A 14,287-nucleotide genomic window follows, 5' to 3' on the forward strand; every position below is an offset into this window, starting at 1 on the left:
ACATACATACAAACACATACACATACAAAAAAAACTAAACAATCATGGAGTCCGTTTTATGTTGACAAACTAAACTTGAGGGCTGTCCTGGTGTGTAGTTGATATACCTCGTAACACTCCATTGAAGAAAATGATTTTCTCTTTCCTAGAAATTATCAGTTGCAAATAACTTCTTGGTTAGTGGTTTAACTTAGTGTTTTTTCAGTTTTTCAGTGTTAGGCTATTATCTATTTTGAACTTGTAGTAGTCTTTTGTGGCTGTGCTGTCACAGTCTCTATGAGTTTATATGTGCATCATCCCTGTTTGATCTGGTAGTTACTGTCCTACCCCTAACCAAGAAGTGATTTGCAATTGTTACTTGGTGGGAAAGGGAAACTAAGCTTTCTCCAATGGAGTGATACTGGGCATCTCAACCACACTGCAAAGAAGGCGTCATGTCCAAGAGCGATAGGTCAACACAAAATTGTTTTTTTAGTGTGCTTTTATTGTGTTTAGGTGATTTTTGTTGTTGTTTGTCTATTGTTTTGGTACTTTTGTTTTTATCTTTAAAAAAGAAGCTTTTTGAGAGGGAAGGAAGGAAAGGAGACACACACGCACACTCACACACACAGAAAGTGGGAGGAAAGGACTCAGAGAATTGAATCCTATATCCTGAATGACTTACATAACTTGTGAAATTTGGTTGAATGAACGGAGGGCTTGCTGGAATATTCCTCAAGACAAAGGCAAACCTTGGACTGTTTGCTCTTCAACCTTTAGTGAAATTAACTGTGCAGGCCTTGTATTCTTAGGGTTATTCAGAGTTTTGGATATAGTGAATACCACACTTGGGATTATTCTGTCTAATTATTTGACTAGATTTCCAGCTTTTAGTGAAGTCCAGCCAAAGAGGATTCTTTATGAGAACTACGGTATTGTTCTAAATGTCCTGAATAGTCGACCCTGTAGCTGCTATGATGCTAGTTGGGGGCAACATTAGCCAGAGAGATTTTGCACATTTCCCTAAGCATCTAGGAAAAGCTGATGACTTCAGGAGAACAATGCAATGTTTGAACAGTCACTATTGGGAGATGACTGAGTCTTTGAAGGGACTGTCATATATCAATGCACAAAGCAAGCATTAGTTCACAATTACTTGATGAGAGAAAGTTTGTCAGATCAACTATCATAAAGTCAGAAAGATACAAATGAATCTGATAGAGGCCTGAAGTAATTTATTAGGGATTGTTTTCTTATATTTATTTATTTATTATGTATACAATATTCTGTCTGTGTGTATGACCGCAGGCCAGAAGAGGGCACCAGACCTCATTCCAGATGGTTGTGAGCCACCATGTGGTTGCTGGGAATTGAACTCAGGACCTTTGGAAGAGCAGGCAATGCTCTTAATCTCTGAGCCATTTCTCGAGCCCCCCTAGGGATTGTTTTTTTTTAAATATTTATTTATTTATTATGTATACAATATTCTGTCTGTGTGTTTGTCTGCAGGCCAGAAGAGGGCACCAGACCTCATTACAGATGGTTGTGAGCCACCATGTGGTTGCTGGGAATTGAACTCAGGACCTTTGGAAGATCAGGCAATGCTCTTAACCACTGAGCCATCTCTCCAGCCCCAGCCTAGGGATTGTTTTTAAACCATTACACAGGACAGGTATATCATGAAATTGCTAATGACAGGTCATGAAACATACTCTTCAATTAGATGCTATACATAAAGTTTACATGTAGTCTCGTTCAGTATATTAGTGTAAACCAACTATGGAATTCTGACCAACACCCAACTTGGCAATAACTTTAAAAGTCATCTACAAGATGGAAGTACTTCATTAGGCAGAATTGTGAAGAACATAGCTTCATTTTTCTCATATGGAGGAAAAAGTGTACAGAAGTAAATGTATGTTTGTTTGGATTCCTGGGTAACAGTTGAATGGCTTGACTTCTTTGGGAAGGATATATAAGCTATTATCTGTATGCAAAATGTCATCTCCCGCTTATTTCTGTATGGTCTATGAGTTAAAAATGAAACATTTTAAAATTTGAGGAAAACATTTTTATGAAGGTATCATTTTATAATATGTGAAAATAAATTTTGGTGTCCACAAAAAATATTTTTCTCAAAAATCACTATGCTTATTTTATATAATCTTTCTGTTCTTAAGTAGCATTGTGAGAATTGAATGGCAACAAAAAGACTATATATACAAACAATGACAAACATTCATAATCTATTGAGTATGACTATATCATATATGTTGAATATGACTATATCAATAGATTAGTAATGTTTGTCATTGTTTAGTGGGGTTGGTTACAAATGTTATTGGTAAGTGTAAAAATAAGCTAGAAAAGTAGTTAGATTAAAAGGTTTCTTTCTAAAGGGAAAAAGGAGGATAGGATATATAAATGATAAGATTATTGAATCTCCTTCTAAACCAAAAAAAGAACTATGAGTTTTAAATATTTCACATTAGTATGAATTTTGGTATATTGATACAAATTTAAAGTTAATTTTTTTATACTTTATATATATTTCTACTCTTACTTGGGGTATTGTGTTTATGCAACTCATTTGAAAGTATAATGTATAATTAAGAATCATCTTAATAGTCACCTATTAAGTCATCTCCAGTAGTCAAAATTATAGGTAGTCATATTAGGTATGTTTTCAAGGTCATGCACAGATATATTTAGATAGATAGATTATCTTCAAACACATCAAAGATATACAGAATATGACATTTAATATGTTTAATAACTTAAGTCTTTTCATGACAGTGAGACACATTTGCTCCTGGCAGCATCACTTTACTTCAGAGAATATAATGGGCATTGGAGTAACTCCATATGGATTTTTCTTTCCTTATGGCAAAAGGTATCATTTTGGGGGAAACAAAACTGCCCTTGTCTCAGTTGCTGACAGTATACTATCCAAACTAGACAAATAGGACCACTACAAAACTAGACTACATACAAAAAGCAACTTCCAAGCTTCAATAACACAATATAGGACAGTCCTTCAAAATTCTCTGCTTCTCAAAAATGTCTATCTGATACAATAGGCCTATAGGCCTAAGATGGATACTTCAATATTTTCTGCTCCTATATTGAATGAGAATCATAACAGTTCTTCAAACTCTCTTTGACTGTGGTGCCATGTCAGAAAATATGTTCTTTATTCCATATGTTTATTTATATGCATTTAGATTAGCTAGGTTAATGTGTCGGTTGCTACTTTATCTCCATTCTGTTACATAAGTTGTTCTTGATCAATTAATGTGACCCAGGTCTGCCTGCCTTTATGATTGTAATATAAACACATTAATGTTAAAAAATAGTCTCTAAGTTACACTGGTAATATATGACAATGGGACTTTTCTAAATATTTTTTTAGCTCATATGTATAGCCATGGGCTAATGAGTTATATAATGCTGAGCATTGATGAACATTACCTGATTTTATAGGAAAAGAAAAGTTGATTAACACTTATGCTATTCCTCTCTCAAAGAAAAATCCATATCTGTACGGGAAGGTCAAGAATTACAGCACCCTTTTACTCAGAATGATAATCAACAGTGATAAGAAGTCAATTTGAGAGTTTCCACTTTACTTATTATTAATAGTCAATTATCCTCTGCACTTAGCATTCAATGGCAATGCTAGGTTGCCTTTCTCTACATACTCTTCACATCTGTGGACACGGAAAATAGAAAACTCTAGTGTATGGTTTGCCTATAAGGCCCCTGGATGGCTAATGCAAAGGGTCAACCCTAGAATCCCACACAGGGAGGGAGCAACATGGAGGCTTTGGGAAAATACCCATCCTCTCCCTTCTGCAGGGGATGCTTGTCACCATTCCAGCACTCTTCAGCTTCCAGCAGCACATTTCTGATAACTTATAATCACATAACTTTACTCCCAAGTAAACACTCTGGAAAAGATAGTGTATTCAGCATCCCTGAGTCTTGACTTGAATTATTGGTCATTGTCTCTGACTTTTGCTGACTCTTGCTATGTGTCTTGGACATGATTCTGGTCTCACTATGACACCTGGCTCTTCCCCAACTTTATTCTCCGATTTGAAATTCCTGTTTCCATGCTTAAACTCAATCTTCCTAAGCAGGATTGATCTAAAGCTCGACAGAAGATTTGCTTGATCCTTTGTGGGGATTTATTTTTGTTTAATGAGGAAAATGATTGATATGTCTGCTTTGCCATGTGTAATAATAATAGAAAATAAAGAAAGAGCTCTTACTACACATAGAAAAATAATTATATCTCTGGAAAACACAATTATTTGAGGAAAAAGTATTTGAGGCAAACCAATAAAAAATACATATAAGATACCTTGAGAAAAATATCAGCTCAAGAGAGCAATAGTTTCCTTGTGGACCATTTCTGCTACATGCAACTGAGGAACCAAGAACAGAATCAGAAAAGCTCTTGTTCATGAACTATGAGCTACCATTATACCTAAGCACCCTCTATCAGTATTGCCTTTGTGTCATACTAGATATTGGTTCCATCTCTCTGTTTCCCAACCACCATAAAGTTATTCCAAACTATGTATCAAAATAAATTCTTCCTTCTTTACTTGATCATCACAGCTATTTTATTTACCAGCACATGCAACTCTTCAGTTTCTTGTCCTTAAGGAAAGCAGGGGATAGACACAGATCTGGGTGGCAGCTATCGGATGGGCTCACCATCTGATCCTTGTTCAAGCCTCTTCTGTAGTGTCTTCTCATCAGGCATTCTCCTGAGACTTAAAGAGCCTCTGCCTACCCCCAAAAGTCCATCTCAATGACTTATTTTAAACACATTTTGCCTATAGTAGTCAATTAATTCCTCTCCTAAGCTCTTATCTAGTTTATAAACTTTTCATATAAGGGACCACAGAGCTCACCACTAAGGAATATGGACCCTAAACCTCTCTTCCATTCATCCCTGCCTGACTCTTAACTGGTACATTATGCAGACAGAGGACAGGAGTCAGTAGCTATTTTGAGTTCATGCCTGCAGTGCTTGTTTCTTTTCTAGAAGACTACCTTTCACTGCTCCTTTTCCTGTCTTACAGCTCTTACATTATTCCTGGACCCTCTTTCACAATGTTCTCAGAGCTTGGGATAATATACCACCCAACCATCATTTTCTCTCCCTCCTCGCACAGTTAGGAGCTTCTGCATTTACCTTTATTCATTGTAAAGAAGTGATTATCTGATTAAGGATGAAAGTAAAATTTGTCTATGAACATAAGCATAAATATTTAGAGGTCACATTGATTTCCAAGTAGATTAACAACATTGTCCCTTGCTGCTAACTGTTTGCTACTGATAGACTTGGGGAAAGAGAGGACCCATTGATTCTGTGGTGCACCCACTGATGACTCCAGAAGCTCCAAGAGATAGTTCCATTCCACTGGTCACAAAAGTGGCCCTGGCAGAATAAATGGATCACAAAACCAAACCAAAAGTTATGAATCTCGAGAAAATGTCTGATGGAGATAGCGGCTGTTGATAGTGATAGGGAGAGATAGGAACTGGGGGGAGAGTAATCAGAATACACGACTATGAAATTGTTGATTCAAAAAATTAATTGGGATATAGGACCTAACAGATATTTGAAGATCTTTTCATCCTAAAATAAAAGAATATACTTTCTTCTCAGCACCTCATGGAACTTTGTCCAAAACTTTGTCACAAGCCTCAACAGATACAAGAAGATTAAAATAACTCTCTTCATCCTATCTGAACACCATGGATTCAAACAGGATATCAACAACAGAAACAACACAAAACTTACAAACTCATGAAAACTGAAAAAACTCTCCATGCAATGAAAATGAGTCCACACAGAATTAAAGAAAAAAAAATTAAAGACTTACTAGAATTCAATGAAAATGAATACACAGCATACCCAAACTTATGGGACACAATGAAAGTATGCTAAGAAGAAAGTTCATAGCAGTAAGTGCATGTATAAAAAATTGTAGAGATCTTATACTAACAACTGAAAAGTATACCCAAAAGCTTTGGAACATAAAGAGGTAATCCAATCCAAGGGGAGCAGACTGTAAGAAATAATAAAGCCAAGGGTTGAAATCAATATAATAGAAACAAATAGAACAGTGCTAAGAACCAATGAAATAAAGAGTTGGTTCTTTGAGACAATCAACAAAATAGAAAAACCTTATCCAAACTAATTAAAAGACAGAGAGAGAATATCACAATTAATAAAATTGAAAACAAAAATGAAAACATAAAAATAGACATGAAGAAATCTAAAGAATCATAAAGACATATATTAAAAACCTGTAATTCATCAAACTGGAAAATTTAAAAACATGGTAATTTTCTTGGTAGGTACTACTTACCAAAGTTAAATCAAGATCAGATAAGCAATTTAAATAGACATATGGTGAAATAGATACAGTCATTAAAAGTCTCCCAACCTAAGAAAGGTCGGGGTAAAATGGTTTTAGTGCAGAATTCTACCTGACTTTCAAAAAGAGTTAGTGCCAATACTACTCAAATTGTTCCACAAAATACAACAGAAGGAACATCGCACAATTCATTTTATGAGGGTACAGTTACCTTGATACTCAGCCACATCAAATCTAAACAAAGAAAGAGAATTATAGATCAATTTCTTTTATGGATCTAAGAATACGTAAAAAAGATCATTTATCATGATCAAGTAGGCTTCATTCCAGAGCAACTTATACAAATCAATAAAATGTAATCAACTATGTTCATAGCAATCTTGTTCATAATAGTCAGAAAACTGGAAACAACCTAGATGCTCCTCAACTGAAGAATGGACAAAGGAAATGTGTTTCATTTACACAATCGAGTATTTAATATTCAGCTTATTAAAAGAATGATTACATGAAATTTGCAGGCAAATAGATGGAATTAAAAAAATCATAATCAGTGAGGCAACCTAGACCCAGAAAGACAAATATGTAATGTATTCACTTATAAGTAAGTAAATATTAGCTGTAAAGTAACTGATAATCAAGATACAATTTATAGACCCAGAAAGGTTAGGTAAAGAGGAGGACTCTAGGGAAGATGTATGGATATCCCTGGGAAGAGGAAGGAGGATACATTTTATAGGTGGGATAAAGTTCTTGTGGAACAGGCTTTCCACTTGTTTGGTTAGAGTTACTCCAAGATATTTTATGTTATTTGTGGCTATTATGAAGGGTGATGGTTCTCTGATTTCTTTGTCAGCCCATTGTTGATCTGTATAAAGGAGGTCTATTGATTTTTTTTTTTTTGGATTGGAAAGATCCATTGCAAGATGGGATGGGAGAAGACGATGCCAGTAGAGACAGCTAGAATTGGAGGTATTTGGGGTATGGTGTGGAAACCTAGGGCAGTGGAAACTTTCTAGAATCTATGAGGGTGATCCTAGTAAGCTATTGTCAGTCAAGGTTTCCAGTCATGGGTCTGGGTTGCATTTAGTTGCATTGATGGCTGAGGAGGTCCTGTGAAGATCCTCAAAAAACTTAGGCTAATGTGAGGACCGATAACTGCTCTCCTCAAACTGACGGTGGTGCCCCATTGATGAGGACATTATCCACACAGCTCATTGAAAATAGAGAGGTCAAAGTAGTGTCGGCATTGAGCCTTCACCCCTCTGTTCTGGTCTCTTTGTTGCAAGAAGTTACTCTGCAGGTTACCGAAAGAGAAATGTGGACACCAAACTAGCCCCCAAACCCTGCAATCTGTCCTGCCTGTAAGATGTGCTTCAGCAATGGTGGAACAGAACTTGTGGGAGTAGCCAAAGGATCTCTGGTTTAATTTGATTCCCACTTCATGAAAAGGAGTCCATGCCCAACACTGCTTAGATGGCTAAACACCGTCTAACATTGGATAGCACAGAGACTTAGAACATGACTGGTCTAAAAGAAAAGTTCAATGAAATAATTTCTAATGACATTTTGCTATACTCATTGATCAGTGCCTTGTCCAGTTGTCATTGGAGAGGCTTCCTCTGATAGTAGATAGGACTATAAACTGGAGAAACTTACTTGTTTTATTTTATGGTTATTTGTGATATTTTATAATTAAAATAATAAGCTAACACTACAAACAGATGCAACAAGCTAATACTGGAAAGCAAAAACAGAAAATGAGTACTACAGACACAGCAGAAAGGATGGATTTATTTGTGCATGCGTTAGGATGTAATAGAACATTCTCATGCCTAAAGTTCAGGGTTGGTGAATCCATTTATGAACATTTTGCATGTCTGTAATGTAAAATTATTTTGTCTTTCAGAATCTCATTGTTGATTTTTCTAGAACTGATTAATTTTTAAGCAAAAGACTGAGAGAGTTGCAGAAATGTGAAGATTGATGCACAGCTGCACACATAGGAAAGACTATTAGAACTTCACCCACTCACGCCATCTTGACAAGAACGCATCAGTATCTGATAAAGTGCTCGTCTGGGTTAAAGAAGCATGCTATGGGAGTCAAGAGCATTTTTCTTTTTCTTTTAGCTTTGCGTTAATTTGGAAGATATTTCCCTCCATGTCTTGGCTGTTTAAGAGACTTAGAATGGATGTGGTTATTTCCACCAGATCTGGTTTGTGGATTGGAAATAGATCCTTGGTTGTTTTTTTTTTTTTTTTTTCGACAAAAATGAAAGGCTGAGGCCAAGGGGTAAAGGACGATATTATTTAGATTTCAAATGGAATGAGAACAGACAAAGGGAAAATGAGATCTGGCATTATATGCTCACATCGAAGGCAGTAATTAAACTTTCCAGTGTCATTAGACATGATAACAATAATTTGTAGCCTTTCATGGTGCTTTACATGCTAAGCATGCAGAACCACATGATGTCAAGACTGTCCGTATTTCTCATTGTTATTATTTTTTTCTGCTAAGGAAATAATGGCTTTCAATTGTCATGACACGAGGAGATGCACAACACAAATTTGGATTCTCAACTGCAAAGAAGAAAAGAGGGAGTGTTTCATGCTTTTTAACCGTCTTTAAAAATGTATGGCAGCAATAAAAAGCTAACAAGACACGGAAGTGACTTCTTCCAAGAGTACAGTATTTAAATTTATAAGAGTTAATTTGGCATTTTATTAAATGAGGAGTTAATGTTCCTACAAGCCCAGCAACTGAACTATGACATATTATACCACAGTGTTGAATTGAACCTAGAATAGTCAAGTTGTTGATTGTGGGAAATCTGTCATTAATCAGTTCAAATTTCCTACTGTTGTGATTAGTGTGGGGGAAAAACCATGAATGGGTACCTTGGAACTTCAGAGTCCATGGTAGTATATTTAAAAACTTTAAGTAGCTAAATATTTCATTTCAATCAACCTAATGTGTAGTGTTTACAGATAGTCAGTTAGTTTTCCTTCTTAGCTAATCAGTTAAAACGAATATCTATTTTGTCTAGTTTTCATTTAGAGGGTATTCTAGTAATTAGAATTTCTCTGTGAAATGCGTCTCAGAGTCTTTAAGTGTCCAACTTGGCAATAGTGAATAAGCAATCCCTGCTTCACATTTATTTCTAACCACTAATGTCAGTGTGGTCACACTCTTTTATCCTAATACTGAGATCTTACAAATATACCTGATATTAGAGCTTGAGGAGTTACTGTAAGACAGTTGAATTAGTAAGCTCAGTGGATATGAAGCAGGTACAAAATATCTAGTTCTCAATTCTGAATATGTTTTAAACATTAGGAAAGGAGAAGTAGCTCGTTTGTCTTCCTGCATTGGTAGTTAACTTGAAGCTTGGCTTGGGTTAGTATCCAGTGAAAATTTATCATCCATTTAAAATTTTTACCTCAAAATATTTTTATTGAGTCTTTGAGAGTTTCGTACAGAATATTTCCATCATTTTAACCCTCCTCCCCCAACTCTTTTCATCTATACTCTCTTCTAGCACACCTAAATTCATGTGTGTGTGCTTTGAAACCAATTTTGTGTGGCCCCCAAATATTCTTGAATGTATAGTCTTCTACTGGAATGGTTGGTTTACCAGGGGACAAAGTCTTAGAGAGAACAAACTCTCTAAGATAAACTCTTACCAGTTTACCAGGGATAAACTCTCCTCCCAGCAGCTAACAGTTGTCAATAGTTCCATGGGCAGAGGTACACTTGTGTGTTCACCCTCTCTTTGATGAAGTTTGGTGTGGCTTGAGTTTGAACAGGTTCTATGTGTGCTGTCTCTACCACGAATATTTCACATGTGCTACTGTCCTGCTGTGATCAGAAGACATGGTTTCCTTGTCTTATCCACTGCTTCTGTCTCTTACACTCATTCTGTCCCTTATTTTCAATGATCTCGGAGTTTTCATATTGGGATGTATATTTAGCATCATAGTAGACACAGGTTCTCCCCTGGGAAAGACTTTTATTGTTGAATTCAGAGATCCCCCTCTTTATGTTCAAACTATTATGCTACTTTGGCTACTTACATTAAGCTTTATAGTAATACCAAAATAACCATAATAATAATTTTTAGTTTCAAGATTCCTCAAAAATTATATTGATAACCTCTCTGAAAACTTAGCTTTTGGTGCTATAACTATTTTTCTAATGGGTAACTGAAATAAAAATTATACTCTTCTTTCAAAATAAACCTTCCTTTTATAGTGTGCAGTCTTAAATAAGTCTAATTAGTATATTAAGAACCCCTTTTAAAGCTTTTTCTTTTTAAAGATTATAACTACAATGTTTCCTCCTTCCCTTTCCTTATTATCCTTCAAATTCTTGACCTCGTTTTTCATTGTTTTCTTTTTTTTTAAGAAAACAAACTATCTTTTTTCATTATACATACCAATCCAATTCCTACTCTCTCCCCTCCTCCCATTCCCTCCACATACCACCCATCCTATCCCTATCCACTCTTCAGAGAGGGTAAGGCACATTGCTTTGGGGAAGGTCCAAGCACCCCCCACCACTATATCTAGGCTGAGCAAGGTATCCATCCAAAGAGAAGAGGTCCCTCCCCCCCCCAAAAAAAAACAGTACAAGCAGTAGGGATAAATCCTTGTGCCACTGCCAATTGTTCCTCATCTGCCCCAGCCACGGAACTGGCCAAATGATGTTGGTGAGCTCCCACTAGCTCAGGTAGACTGTTTCAGTGGATGTACCCATCATGATCTTGACCTCTTTGCTCATATTCTCATTCCTTCCACTCTTCAACTGAGTTTGGGAGCTCATTCCAGTGCTCCAATGTGGGTCTCTGCCTCTGTTTTCATCAGTTGCTGGCTGAAGCTTCCATGGTGATATTTAAGACATTCATCAGTCTGACTACAGGGCAAGTCAATATTGGACCTTCTCTTTCCTCTATTGCTTAGGGTCTTAACTGGGATCATCCTTGTGGATTCCTGGGATTGTTATTGCTTACATATATGTATATGTAAATTTAAATATAACATATTTAGAATATATAAATATATGACAATGTGTATTTCTCAATATAACCTGGTCAGTCTGTATAATGTTACTCTTACACATGCTTTCAGTGATGACCATTTTATATGGGATAACAAATTGGTATGCTCATCCCTAGGGAAGACTTATTTTCCTACGCCCAACTCAGTTAAGGGGGTTTGATTTTGAAAAACATGCATCTCAGAACAGTATATGTCTAATCAAAGAACAGACTGAAGATGGAGAACATGATCCCAGACAGACAGTTATTGTATCTGTCTTCTTGACTTCTAGCATTCAAAAGTGAAAACTCTTAATTTTCAAACAGATTTTAGTTTGTTCAACAATGAAATTCTATATCCATTTCTGATGCATTTCAATCATTCTTTATGTGTGATTCCCCTCTGTATTCTGCGAATACCATTGGTTAATAGAGGACTGCTTTGAGCCCATAGCAGAGCAGTGCAGAAAGAGCTAGGCAAGGAAAACTAAAGTGCACGCTGGGAGAAAGGAGGGTGGAGTCAGAGATACTGGAACTTTAGCAGGTAAGCCAGAGCCACGTGACCATACACAGATTAATAGAAATTGGTGAAATTAATATATAAGAGTTAGCTAATAAGAAGCTAGAGCTAATGGGCCAAACAGTGATTTAAATAATATAATTTCTGTGTAGTTATTTTGGTACTGGGTGGCTAAGAAACAAGCAACCTCCTTCTACAAATTCTTGATATTTTGGGGTGAATATCTAGGCGTTCACCTGTCTTGCTCCCATTTAAGCTTTATTAATGCATGGTTACCCATCTGAGATTGGTTAATGTATAACTAATGTATTACTGAGAATATTGCAATCAGACAGAATTTATGGTGATTTTAGAGGAGCATCTGGAGGATTGGGTCACTGGTTGGATGTGGAAATGAGTCACGGAGTTTATAGTCCCATGGAAAAACCAATACCACTTAGTGAGGTAGAAGACCCAGAAGGAATAACTGAAGAGAAGAAAACATGAATGGGGGACATATTACTGAATTTGAGGAACCTCTGCTGCATTAAACATGCAGATTTGATGGGTCTGTGATACAAACATGGGATTTAGGAAAATAATCTTAACTTAGGGTCCATTTTGGGACTTGCCAATGTGTCAATGAACAGAAATTCTAACACTTTGAAGAAACTGACAAGTTGCAATGTGTCATTAGTGGAGAACAGGTCCCAAAGAACATCTCCGATAATGGAATCAGTGAAGTTAAAGGGAACTGCAGAGAAGAGAAAGGTCCCAGACAAGTTTGGACAACACACTTCTTCCTTTCATTGCTCTGACTCCTCCCTCCTTTCTCCCAGCATGCACTTTAGTTTTCCTTGCCTAGCTCTTTCTGCACTGCTCTGCTATGGGCTCATAAAACATTGTAAGAAGGGGAGATCCAAGGCAATCCACACCCCCTTTATCCCTGAAGAGGGTACATTGCAACACTTAAGTTGAGCTTGTCCAGAGGGTGCTGAGAGTCCCTTGGTGCTGTCAGGGAGCCTCCACTCTATGCTATAGTCCAACTATCCTCTCTAGCTCTCCTAAGCTTGACAGACCACCCATGGATCCCTGACTTTTGCGTGCCTGTTAATAATAAGTTTAATTTTTCTGACAAGTGCAAGTGTTTTGTCTCACTATATTCACATAATTAATAGAAATTCTGCAGAAAATATAATAAATGGCTCAAGGTACAGGGCATTCACTCACCATGGAAACACACTATTCACACTTAGATTCTTTGGTCTGCTTCACCCTAAGTTCAAAATGTAGATTTGGGAAATGTTGACCACACACTCTTTACTCCAGTGGACTACAGAAGTTTTTCTTCCTATGCAATCACTTTCATTCTGGTAGAAGGTATTTCTTCCCTATCCTACTAGCAAAATCAAATTGATTGTAATATTTTTAAATGAAGTTTGTTGTGGTGTCCAGCCTGAAAAAAATATGCTGTTTATTTCATTGTAAACATTTAAATGCCTTACCTCCTTGGAATATCAGAATGAGCAGCCTCTAAAACTCTTTAAGCTGTCTATTGGTGGTAGTTTATAACCAAAGTTTTTGCAGTATCTGCCAAATCAAGATATCTACCTCATGAGTTGTTATGTATGAGAAAGGGTAGTGTTCATCCATTGGGCCTGGCCTCCACAACTCTGTGTTCTTATTGGTTGTGGGTTTTGGTGGTGGTCTCTATTCATTGTAAAGACAAGTTTTCTTGATAAGGTGTAAAGATTATACTTATAACTGGGTATAAAGATAAATGTTTATATATCATTATTAGGGATTATGCTGGTTTAGTAAAGCAGTGGTTATAAATTCTCCTTCAATAATCATCACTCAGTGAGCACCAGACAGTTTACTAGATTTCCAGAATCATGTATAATTTCCATCTCTTTGAATGGGTCATAAGTTGGTTACCATCAAGGGATATGTGCTATTACTGCATTCATAGGGATTTTTTTTTTGTCATACTGGTCATTGATGTGGAATTATAACTGGGTAGGATTATTTGTTGCCTCCTTTCTTTGAAAGCTTTCTTGTCACCTTCTGGTACCATGAAAGTTATTCCTCAGTGGTGAGTTATTCAGGCCATTTTCCAGCTTATGGATCTCTGGGATCTGTTTCTGAAATGCATGGTATCTTTAGAAACAGGTATTAAACTTCCACTTCTGGCGGTAGCCAAAATCCAGAGCCATAGGCTTTATGTTTTAAGAATCTCTTGGACAGAGTGACTAACAATTAAAAACTAGTTTCTCATGTCCGGTATTGAGATGTTTGCTATGCAGTCTTTGACTTTTGGAGGGAGCATTGTTGGCCTGAATGAGATGAATTCTTTAAAACTCTCTCTCT

This window comes from Microtus ochrogaster, chromosome 1, assembly GCF_000317375.1.
Source record: "Microtus ochrogaster isolate Prairie Vole_2 chromosome 1, MicOch1.0, whole genome shotgun sequence".
Taxonomy (NCBI): Eukaryota; Metazoa; Chordata; class Mammalia; order Rodentia; family Cricetidae; genus Microtus; species Microtus ochrogaster.